This window comes from Dermacentor albipictus, chromosome 4 (genome assembly GCF_038994185.2).
Source record: "Dermacentor albipictus isolate Rhodes 1998 colony chromosome 4, USDA_Dalb.pri_finalv2, whole genome shotgun sequence".
NCBI lineage: Eukaryota > Metazoa > Arthropoda > Arachnida > Ixodida > Ixodidae > Dermacentor > Dermacentor albipictus.
The window spans coordinates 98,310,419-98,323,217 of NC_091824.1; the positions used below are offsets into that span (position 1 = coordinate 98,310,419).

The window sequence follows — 12,799 nt, forward strand, 5'->3', positions numbered from 1 at the left end:
TCGCTATAAAATATGCAGAATTTTGATCACAACGCGTTTCCAATGTCATCAGAGGAGACACAGACTTTTGCTTATACCTTCGATTAGTTTGAGCTATTCCAAGCTTTCAGTTCGGCCGGCCCGGTTTCCAGACTTTCGGAGTTGCTTCTCGCACAGCCAGGACCAGCAGAGTCGACCATTTTATAAACGTTTATTTAATTTTATTAAACCTTAGAGAGCACTCGCTGCGTTCAAACGGACTGAGGCTACTTCTCCCGGGCAACGTCGACCGTCTGCGCTGACGTCTGCATTCTTTTGCGAACCCATGGCATTCACGATGACAAGCCATCTGCAAAGTGACGAATCCGGTTTCATTAAGACTTGTGTGGAATCCCTGGGCGACGCAAACGTCAAGTGCAAATCACTATGCCTGCACTGAACTACATTGTCCTAGCATACTTTCCCGTACAGTACTCGAATTGCTCCGTAAGTAGTATTGCAACCGCTCGCAGACGATATTCCCACGGTGCTGCGGGTACCTGCTTAACCTGAGCCGTCATCTGTCTGGCCCATTCCCAGGGATGGCTGCACGTGACCTAGCTGGTGGCACAGATGGCGCGCGAAACAATCTGGAGCTGCGATAGCGATGGCGTTGCGCAAGGTACGCGTCTGCAGAAGATTCTTCTCGCTTTCTTTGGAGAAAATAGATTTGCAAGAAAGTGTTTTTAGCAGTCGTTGGTGGGCACTGCTGTCCAGGGACTGAAATGATTGATTTTATCATTTCTTGCTGCAAGCTAGCTGCTCTATCACGGAACGTAAATTTCTCAATGCTGTCGCCTTTGTGACACACGGAAAACAGACACACAAAAAGGACACCCCGACCAATCGTAAGACGACTCCCCAGAGAACAGAGGCACGCCTTCCACCTTCAACGAGATTACTAAACATTACTACCTCGGCCATAGAACCTAATTCGTTCCTCATCCGTGACTCAATAGAGCTCAAGCACTAACTGGGCGAATGTTGTCACCACTACAAATGAATATATATCCCAATCCGTCATTCCTACATACAATATATCCAGATACTTACACTGATGGTACTTGCTACAATAGCGGAGGAATAGCTATATTAGAACGCACGCTCTGGCGTGTGCCCAGTCACGTTCTATCATCGATAACAGCTCGGCTAGATGGGAGGCGGTTCTCCACAGCCCTCTTCTGGCTGACCAACTCTGGGCTGTCCAGCAGGCCTACGATAGGGCCGAGAGGCTTGGCTCTCCGGTTCCCACGTGGGAGCGGCCCGCTCCGTGATGACTCACGCTCTGCAGGACCTCAATGTTTTACCATACCATATCATACCGGTACTACACATGAGTGCTACAGAGACTAGAATCAATCGCATGCATCTCTACCACCCAGGATGTCATGCGACAACTCGTTTAGCATTTCTGTGTTTCATATTGTACGTCCTTGTTCTCGCTTTCTTTCTCTTTTTTTCCCCCTCAAATAGTTGGATCATGTCATACGGGCTGTTTGGGGAAGCGCTGTTTAGTCTTTGGGTGAGCAATAACTACAGAAATTGGGACCTATTGATTCGAAAACATGCTTTGTTCACCATCCGCGGTGCGAGTGTTGTTGTGAACTATTTTAATTGCATCGGTTTTCACTCAACAAAGAACTGCGGCATCTGTGGATTGCCAGAGGGAACTGAAGAATGTTCCTACCATCTGAACGCTTGACACCGGAACTGAAACATAAGAGTGCTCGAGTACGGCCAACCCAGGGACAACTCGAAACATTTAAGCACCAATTGAATATATGCGCCGTTCTCATTTTTTTTTTTCAAATCTACTATGCAATGTATGCGTTGGGTTTCTTGTATGAGGCTGATGGAGTGGCTCAACACAGGAAGGAGTGTGGTTGGTAAACTAACATGATAGATTAGCTTTGTGCTTCACCACCATCTCTTTGATCTGCATGACAATAATAACCATCTGAAAGCCTGAAAAATAATGAGACGGCTACTTGTGAGCCGCCTACGTCTTGGTGCTCTTATGGTCGTTTTTTTAACTTGGTAGGCTCCCCACACGCTGCGTCGCACAATATTGTTTCCGACAGGGCGTGCAATCTGCTGGCTTTTCTTTTTTCTTTCTTTTTTTTTGGGGGGGGGGGCTGTTTCTGCATTTCCACAATGTTAGCCCTGAAAGTTTTAGCCAGCACCACTGACGGCCAAGGAGGTGGATGTGGAGCACCTTTTGACCGCAGGTGTAAGTTTAAAAAAAATGGCGGACATCTCGCTTCAATTGAATCAGACAATTCTTGAGTTCTCGCATATACAGTGGCCCGACCTGAAGTCGATCAAGGCGTTGCTGAAGTTTCTATACACTCGGCTAATCTAACAGAAAGAATCTGATCCTTCCAATATTGCCGTCCGTGTTTCCCGCGTCCTCATTTCAGTTTTTGCGCGTGTTTGCTTTTTTTTACTATATTTTCGCCATATTTCTACCTCCCCCATCTCTCTGCCATTGTAGGGCAGCAAACCGGAGGCCTCTCTTCTACAGTGGGGGTCATAGCGCTGGAAGACATGGACATTGCTATATCTAACCAACTAGGCCAAACAACCATACTTCTAAAACTCTCTACAGGTACAATCCTAGTCTTCGTATATCATCTATCTCTCCTTGTAAGGAATACATAAGAATAGCTTAATGAAGAAGCAGCCGTGTTGGAATGCGAAAATAAATACTTTGGAATTCGGCGTTCAACCGTATATATGAGCATCCATGGCATAAAATTTACAGTAGTGAATGACCGAAACAAACAAGCGAACAAAAAGAAGTAAGAACTGAGGAGAGGGCACAATGACTTTGCTAGATAGATGAATTTCCCGGGGAGCGCTGGGAAACAGCACAAGCAAAAAAGAATCTTCTGTGCGGATCGAGTAAAACTACAAAGACATGACCGAGGTAAGCTGAAAGGGAGCGTTGCTATGAGAATAACCTGTGGCCAGAGAACCAACCATAAGCAATGAAAGAAGAAGCGTTGGAATAAGGCCAGGAAGAAATATGAGAAATGATGGCCATGGCCAACGGCGACAACCTGAAATTTTTGCCGTGGCTCAGAACTCGAAAAGCGTCCGGTAGCGCGTTTCGTTTTGAGCCAGGATGGAGGTATACGGCGAGATGCGTCTGTAGGATAGGAACTCACAAAAGATAAAAAAGTTCACAGAAAGATAAAAAAAAGCACGATAACGTAGACATCGTAGGTAAAAGCGAGTGAAACAAAAGCAAGGAATACAGGAATGAATGGTGACTGTTTCTCCTTTTTCTATGGCATACGAACGCACAGCGACCCAGTCTCAATTTTTTTCACCTTCCCCCTCCGAAATTTCTCTCCCTCTCTCTATCTATCTATCTGCTTCAATTTTATTTCTTAATAATCTTTTATTCCACCCTGCCTGCATTTTGGCTTCACCACGTCTACACCCAACTAGTTATTTACTTCTATATATCTGACTTTTCTATCGTTTCTTGTGAATCCTGAATGTGCCGTGGTGATAAGATTAACGACGGTGAATAGTCGCGAGAGTGCGAAGTCCGAACACGATCCCGAGATCGCTTCGGCTGACTCTCGTCACAATTGCTGCTGTACATGCCTTTCCTGCTCTTTGGTTGTTCTCGTCGTTCAAGTCAGTGGCTTGACCTCAAACGATTGGTTCTGGCTGCTACCGAAACTACCCGTACGCCCCCCTCCTCCCCCCCTTCGCTCTTTCTTGTGCGGTGGACGGGTAAGTGTGAGAAAGCCAGCCGCTGAGGTAGGGTGGCACGATGGAGAAGCACCATCTACAATCGCCTTCTCAAATGGCTCGCGTGCAGTGCGTACAATGCCATTTCAAGAGGACCGTTTGTCTTCGTCTAAGCTAGAAGCGCCCTTTCCGTCTGTCGCTGAAAAAAAAAAGAAAAAAGGAAGTCGGGCTTCCGCAGCGTCACAGTTTCCTATGGTCTGTGTAAAGTCTGCCTGCTGTATTTTTTTAATCACATATTTTCGTGGTATCGACAGTCAGCGGAATTTCACTGTGCATATTCCTTTCGTGGCGTGCACTATACATACACTAGAAATTAACATTTAAAAGCATAGAAAGCAAGTCAATTGAGCATGCTGAACATATTGAATTTAACAAGTCGCCTATAACGCCCGCACAGAGAAAGTTACGAGAGCACTAATAAACTTCAGCACGGCATGAAAGCGGGCTAGGTGGTGTTCGAACTTGTTTAACCAGGGCAAAATGATACAAAGGACGGCAAAAAAAAAAAAGAAAACTCTTGTCCCTTCTGTTTTCTTTTCTTTCCCCCGTCCTTTTTCTCGTTTTGCTCAGTTTGAACAAAGGAGGAAGCTAAAAAGCGTTTACTGACGCGTCAAAACGGGAGAATCGTAGACCTGCTCTGTCTAATACACCCCCCCCCCCCCGCCTATAACAGCTAAGCGCGCTTATAACATTTTATTTGCATACTGGTTAAACAAGATCTTTACACTAGGTAGGAAAAACGAGGGAATCGAATAAGAAGGAGAGTGGACGCAGTTTAATCTCCAAAGTGATCCCATGATGCCATTATTAAAGCCGGAACGGTGAAGGAGAGTTGCAACATTGTGGCGAAAAACAGCTCTACAAACGAGGCCAATTTATTTCAAAGGAGGTAAATCTCTCCGTATATTTTCAAAAAAATACTTCATTTTTCTCATTTTGCAGCCTACGCCACGATTAAATATTATACTAGAATCTAACCCTTAAAAAGAAATAAAACCATTTTCTGCAGTGATCTGTACCTTCTGGATCCGAGATTAATCAGGACTCATATATGTCAGGTTCGTCATCTTTCGACAGATTTTTGAGCCTTTCATAAAATTTTTCAGTAAAGTTAAAATTTATTTTGAACACTAATTACCTCAACATCTGATAAAATATTTCCTGTAGTTTATGCAACAAATGGATCTCGATGCTTTAAGCTAATGTCATGACTATACAGCATGCAAGACCACGCAAAATAAAGAAAAGTGCGTCTTGAGAAAATGCTTATCCGGTGAATCACATTTGTTGCTGCTCTCACTTGGGACTAGAGTAATTTATGTGTTGCCAGGTTACAATCTCGCGTTTCTCCACATTTTAGCCGAGAGATATACCTCGCATAACCAAGCGTTTTCATTCCCTTTGGCAGCGAGTACGCTCTGAAAATATAACGAACTGAAGGGAGAAATGCGAAGAGAGGTGCTCTAAATGTGGCACTTCGACATTGATGTTATCACAAATGAGCAAAGGAAAGATCTCCGAGAGGCGTTATCTATACACCTGTTGTTTCTCTTTGTCTGGAATACTTTCTTTTGAAATAAACTGCCATACCTAGCCCCCTGCCGTTCTTTCTTTCTTTCTTTCTTTCTTTCTTTCTTTCTTTCTTTCTTTCTTTCTTTCTTTCTTTCTTTCTTTCTTTCTTTCTTTCTTTCTTTCTTTTATTTTATTTATTCACATACCTCAAATGCTCCAGCAATGGTGTATTAAGTGAGAGAAGAGACAATGTATTTACTCCGTAGCTAACAAAAGAGAAAAAAAAAGCTAACAAGCAAGGATCTCGCAAACAGTAGTCAATCGGAGCAAAAAGAAAAGGAAAACGGGGCACAACGTTATGCAATGCTTAAGAAAATAAAACTCAAACGAAAAAGTACTCAGGTACTCTATTATTGAAAAACACATGTTAATTGATGTCTGAACTTCTCTTGGTCACGAATAAAAACAGCGCCATCAGGTAAATTGTTTCAATGTTCTATGACGTGTGGCAAAGCGGATGAGTTGAAGGCGAGAGGGCGGCCATAAAGGCATGTCAAGCTGCAAGAATTATGCAAACGACGGGACATGCAATTTTGTCTGGGAATGTGGAATCTGGTTGCATGTTCGGGCTGGAAGACATGATATCTTGCAGAAGAATTTTTCAACAGCAATCACGCGAATTACATATAATATGCTAACCTTAATGATTCACTTTAGCATGTAAAATTCAAGCCAACCAGGAGTGAAGTCATGTCTGGTCATATATATATATATATATATATATATATATATATATGCCATTTCGTAGCACATATAGCCTTCCAGTTGGTTTTGCACAAGCACAAGCCTTCCCTAAAGCGAATAATTCAAGCGTTTATAGGCACAGTTCAGATTACAGGCGAAATTTTTGCTGACATTTTTGCTGTTAGTGTCCGCCGGTCCACAAAAAGCGGCACTAGGCTTTCTTCCAAAAATTGTTCAGAGACAGATAAAAATACTTGGCGCACTATAATTAACTGTAGGAAGGGGCAACGTTTGCAGCCGGATATTACGTGATATAGAAAAGGAAGAGAATGGCATAGCCAATATGACGTTATCTTATTCCTGACTCTCCTACGGGCTGTATCTGTGAGCATACATTTACGTAAAAAGCCGAAACGCCGAAACTTATCCCCGCTCTTTAACTATGTTGATTTTGACGTCTCGACAACAAGCGCTGGCGTCAAACAAGCGCTGGCGTCTTTTAAAGACAACATGCAGATGCTTATGGACAGTGTCTCACAGTTGACAATGAATGTAGGCCATATACAGACGGCACTGAATGACCCTAAGGAGGGACTGAAGCACATGTGTGCCCTTTCACACTCTCATTTATCAAAGTTTCTGTACCTCGTTTCTGTTTCTCGTACCTTTATGTACCTCGAACCAAAGAAGGCGCACGGAAACTTATTTATTCTATTTAATGGAAATGTGGAATTCATAATGCAAATGGAAATGAAAGTGGATGAGCAATGAGATTGCCGCTGGTAGAAACTGAACCCACACCTTCCTTAAAGGTGTTGGTTCTTGGTAACCTTTACAAATTTACACCTGGTACATTTTAAAAATATGCGATTTCGCTCGCACTGTGACGGCGCTCGCTTACGATCAACGCACCAAGTTTTCTGTGAGATGCCTCCAAAGCGGGTGAAGTCCGCCTATAAAGCAGTGCTAGAACGGTAGTGGGATGGAACCTCCAATTTCCTGCACAACAGCCCAATGCTCTAACCATTAGGCAAACACCATACGCGTGCTTCTGTCGTGCCAAAGCCATTCTTTGCAACGTCTGGCATTCGCGTTGCGTGACGAAGGGGACGAAGAAGAAGAAGCATCGAAGAACATGGAGAAAGATCGGCTCCCGCTTTCAACATTGGTTTCGACCCATTAGTCTGAGTGTATCCTTGGTTCGGTTACATCAATCGACGCTTAGCATCAAGAGGATTACGGCGACACCAGGATTTCTACGGTGGGTCGACTATTCACATTTTAAGAGACTTTTCGAGCAGCCACCATTGCCGCCGCGCTAGGCCAGGTGCTGCCTGAGTGTGGCAATTGGAGGCGAGTCAGGCATGCAAGTGATGATGGATGGGGAGGAACTACCTCCCGACAAGTGCACCGAAGAGTACGGATGGCAGGCAGCAGTTTCTAGGCGAATTTCTACCAGATCCGCTGTTAGCGGCAATTCAGCCGGAGCTAGGCCTCATATGGCTACGTCGCCTAGAACATTCGAGAACGGCAGTCGAGTCAAGAACAGGGTCGCCAGGGCATCCCGAATGCCATACTTGCCGAAAGATCACTTTAAAATCATACTCCGACCACGCGGCGGACTCAATATTAGCAAGATTGGCTCTACCAAGATAGGCAAAACCATCGTTGAAGCAGCTGGTCTAAGCTCGGACCACATTGCATCAGACATCATATGCCCGAACGTGAACCAAAACATAATTGTGGCGAGTACGCCGCAACGAGAGAATGCTGAGAAATATGTGAGAATCAGGTCAATTAACCTGAATGGATGCAGCTTCGAGATCAACGCATATGAGGCTGCACCTCACAACACGTGCAAGGGAGTGATAAGGAACGTTGACTTAGCAGATGGCCCGACGGAGCTGGAGAAGAACATAGTCAACTCAAGAAACCCTTTGGCTCTCGCCGTTAAAAGAATCAAGAATACCGGTACGGTGATCATCGCCTTTGATGGACACAAGGTTCCGAATTTCGTCAGATATGGCCCGGTCCTTGTAAGGTGTTCACTATACAAGAAACAAGTCGACGTATGCTACGCTTGCGGTCGGCTCGGTCACAGAGCTGATGTGTGCCCGTCTCCGCAAGAGAGAATATGCCGAGGCTGTGGTGCAGTGAATCCGACTGACAAACATCAGTGCCAACCCAGGTGTGAACTGTGTGGTGGCCCACACCCAACTGCGGACAAAGTGTGTAAGCAGCGCTATACAACTCCATACGTGGTCAGAAAACGGAGAAACGAAAGAGCACTAGCAACCAACGTCAACAAGGACAATAACGACACGCAGCCAAGCTCAAGGTCCCGCGGCAGGTCCAGGTCCCGCAGTCGCTCACGCTCCAGGGGAAGAAGCGTGTCCAGATCCCGACCCAGATCCAGATCCCAATCCAGGACGCGATCCGGATCAAGAGATCGGAGCCAACAGGCTGCATCGAAACCCGGGGAAGGAATCAACGGATCCACATGGGCCGACAAAGTCAAGGGAACGGCCATAGCGGACAAGACGCCTCCTCACCGGGACAACAATAAAACAAGACTTATCTGGGCCGACGACGCGCGTACCGATCCGGTAAGTGCCATGCTTTGTGACCCACCCCCAGAGCAAAGTAAGGATCGTGAAATAGAAAGACTTAAGAAAGAGAATGCAGAACTAAGGGAAATGAATCAGAACATGATTAGAGAGATGACGGCAATAAGGAAACTCTTAAGCGAGGCTAAACAAGCAGAAAACAAAGATAGCACTAATACACGCAAAGAAGCCCCAGTCCCGGCGCCTGCTGGTGAAGGCCCAATGTCAGCCAAGCGTAGGGCTGTTGAAAGTAAACTTAAGAACACTGAAACACAGATGGAGGAAGTCAAACAAGCGCTGGCGTCTTTTAAAGACAACATGCAGATGCTTATGGACAGTGTCTCACAGTTGACAATGAATGTAGGCCATATACAGACGGCACTGAATGACCCTAAGGAGGGACTGAAGGCTTTTGGCGAAAGAATTAAAACCCTGGAAATGATGACTACGTCAATGGACGTAAGGGAACAATGCGGGTCGTCATTCCTCAGAGCTACACTAACTCCCCAGGCGGGGGAGATGAATATGCAATATGGCTCACAATAAGAGGGAATTTCGAATATGGCAGTGGAATTGCGGGGGGTACAATAACAAACGTTCCATCATCCAGCAATACCTTAGGTCACTTCAGTCTAAACCGGATATTATCGCACTTCAAGAGACAGGATATGGATATGTCACACTCACTGGATACAGAGCCATAGAGTGTCAAACGTTCGGTAGGGGCCTGTACGTGCTTGTAAATAAGCAGCTTACACACATCCCACATGAATTAGGCGTACAATAACAAACGTTCCATCATCCAGCAATACCTTAGGTCACTTCAGTCTAAACCGGATATTATCGCACTTCAAGAGACAGGATATGGATATGTCACACTCACTGGATACAGAGCCATAGAGTGTCAAACGTTCGGTAGGGGCCTGTACGTGCTTGTAAATAAGCAGCTTACACACATCCCACATGAATTAGGCGTCATAGACAAAAACCTAGAGTACCTCATGGTTGAGGTTGTAGTACCAACTTCACACAAAAATCAAAGGAACAATAGCTTATTCGTACTCAACATTTACAGTAATCCGAAACACCAGAAACAACACTTCAAGAGATTATTCGAAAATGCTACTAATTTAGCTGGAAGTAGACCTCTGATTATATTAGGAGACTTCAATGCAGCCCACGAGCTATGGGGCTACGTTAGGACGAATGCCAAGGGCAGGAATCTGTGGAATCACGCGGATGAGCTAGACCTGGTGTTAGTCACGGATAAGACACATCCTACAAGGCTTGGCAATTCTGTCTGCAGAGACACCACACCTGACCTTACGTTCATTAAGAGCACAGAGCATGTTTCATGGACTAATACAAACATGAATTTTGGCAGCGATCATTACGTAATAGAAGTCACACTGGAAGTTGAGAAAGGCCGAACTCGAGAATTCGAGGTCGTAGATTGGGACCTTTTTCGTAAATTAAGAGCCCAAAGCGGAAAAGAAACCACCAAACTCAATCTCAGAGACTGGTGTGAGGGCATCAGAAGGGACATCAAAACAGCGTCCAAAAGAATTGTTACAGATACTAATGTAGAGGCAATGGACTCGAAACTTGCCCACTTAATAGAAGCCAAGGAAGCCATAACCCGAAGGTGGCGGGCACAAAGGCTAAATCGTAGGCTCAGAAAAAGAATCGCAGAACTTAACAAACAAATCGAACAATACTGTAACACCCTCTGCCAGCAACAGTGGGACGAGTTTTGTGAGTCAATCGATGGGCAAATCAGGAACGGCAAGGCGTGGAAATTGATCAAGCATCTGCTGGATGAAAAAGGCACTAAAGCCAACCAAAGACACAGCCTTGCCCGAGCCATACACGTAGCCCTTAGGGATCAGCCCATCGAAACAGTTACCAAACAACTAATCGACAAATACCTACCAGTTAGAAATGAGCAGGACCAGCCACTTCCATCAGAATACAGGGGAGCCGCTCAACCGGAACTCGACCAACCCTTCACCATATCCGAAATCCGGAGGGTGTTAAGTGAACTAAATCGAAATTCAGCCCCCGGTCCTGATGGAGTAACAAACAGATCACTTAGAAATCTCGATGAGCCGTCCATTGAATCGCTGACAGACTTCATTAATGAAGCATGGATCTCAGGCGAAGTCCCAGAAGAATGGAAAACTTCACAGGTTATACTAATACCCAAACCGGGTAAACCTCCAAGCTTGGACAACTTAAGGCCAATATCACTTACATCATGCGTGGGGAAGGTCGCTGAACACGCAATCCTTAACAGGCTAAAAGACCACTTAGAAGACAATAATATATACACTCACAACATGCTGGGTTTTAGGTCTGCACTTTCCACGCAGGATGCCATGAAGCAAATTAAACACCACATACTCGACGGATATTCTAGAAATACTAAGGCCATATTGGGATTAGACTTGGAAAAAGCGTTCGACAGAATCAAGCATGAGTACATCCTCAGAACGATAGAAGACATTGGACTCGGGTTGAGGATGTTTAAATACATCAAATCCTTTCTCGAAGCACGCACGGCGAAGATAAAGGTCGGAGACACAAACTCGGAAGTGGTTCAGCTCGGAGATCGAGGAACCCCCCAAGGATCGGTGATCTCTCCCGTCCTTTTCAACCTGTGCATGATTGGTCTGTCCAGAAAGCTGGGCAAGATTAACGGCATTGACCATACCATATATGCTGATGATCTCACTGTATGGTGTGCTGGTGGCAGTGAAGGGCAGATACAGGACGCACTGACTGAAGCGATCAAGACGGTGGAAGAATACCTGAGGCCCACTGGACTCAGGTGCTCCCCCCACAAATCGGAGTTACTACTTTATAGACGTGAAAAGGGGGGCAGGCCTAAGGGCTGGAAACCTCTATCGGAAAGCAATATACACCTACATACAGAAAATGGTGCCAATATACCCAGAGTCAACGTGATCAGGGTACTAGGCTTTTTCATTGATGCAAACGGTGGAAACCATACCGAGGTGAAAAAAATCACCCTTAAAACGGATAACGCGTGCAGGATGATCAGGCGCCTGGCAGGAAGACACAAGGGCATGAAAGAAGATAACCTCATCAGGATAATCAACTCATTCGTACTCTGTCATATATCATACGCCGCTGCCATGTACAATTGGACGCAGTCTCAACTCAAAAAGCTTGACGCAGTGATCAAGAAGGTTGTTAAAAGCGCATTGGGGCTCCCAATTCGAACCAGCACTGCAAAACTGCTCAAATTAGGAATACACAACACGACCATGGAGATCGCGGAGGCTCAAGAAACATCACAAATAGCGAGACTATCTACAACCAGCACGGGAAGATCAATCCTGGACAAGATCATCATCAACCCCATTACGGATTCAGCACAGTACGTTAAAGTTAATCAAGAATTCGCAGACAACATAATTGTCGCACCTCTACCCAGGAATATGCACCCAAAACATAATATCAACAGGAGAGTCGCACGAGCCAGGGCGTTAATCGAGAAAATGGATAAAGGGGGCAGAGGAGCCTGCTTTGTCGATTCGGCTGCCTACAAAGATCTAACTAAGTTCGCGGCGGTGGTAGTAGATCACCAGGGCAATTGCACAAACTGCGCCACGGTCTACACTAACAAACCTGAAGACGCTGAACAAGTTGCCATTGCATTGGCACTAACAGACGATAGATTCATCGAAATATATAGCGACTCGAAAACGGCTATTAGAGCTTTCAATAGGGGAAAGATTGCCCCGCAGGCTGCGAGAATAATTAACAAAAGGCAAACAAATGTTACACGTTACATTTATTGGTTCCCGGCGCACCTTGGTTCACTTGATGGCATTCCCGTCAATCCAAATGAATCGGCCAACAGCGTCGCCCGCGACCTTACAGACCGGGCCGCTTTTAGATATGGTTTTGATTCTGCTGGATTGGAGAACTTACATAGAGATACGCTCATTACATACAATGAAATTACAAAACATTACTACATGGGAAGGAGGGAGTTTCCACCCCCTCACTATAGGCTAAACAGAGCACAAGCAGTTACACTTAGACAATTACAGACAGAGTCTTATTATTCACCTGCACAAATAAAGAAATGGTATAACATTGCAGACATGATTATTATATGC

At 45.2% G+C, this 12,799-nt stretch overlaps 1 long non-coding RNA gene across 1 annotated transcript in view; it reads right to left on the reverse strand.

The window, feature by feature from the left end:
- Positions 1–228: 228 nt before the first annotated feature.
- LOC139059666 (uncharacterized) overlaps positions 229–12,799 on the reverse strand; it is a 102,919-nt gene continuing 90,348 nt past the window's right edge. Inside the window, exon 5 of the long non-coding RNA XR_011514292.1 lies at positions 229–328. This is a non-coding gene — a long non-coding RNA (uncharacterized lncRNA). The remainder of the gene's footprint in view (positions 329–12,799) is intronic.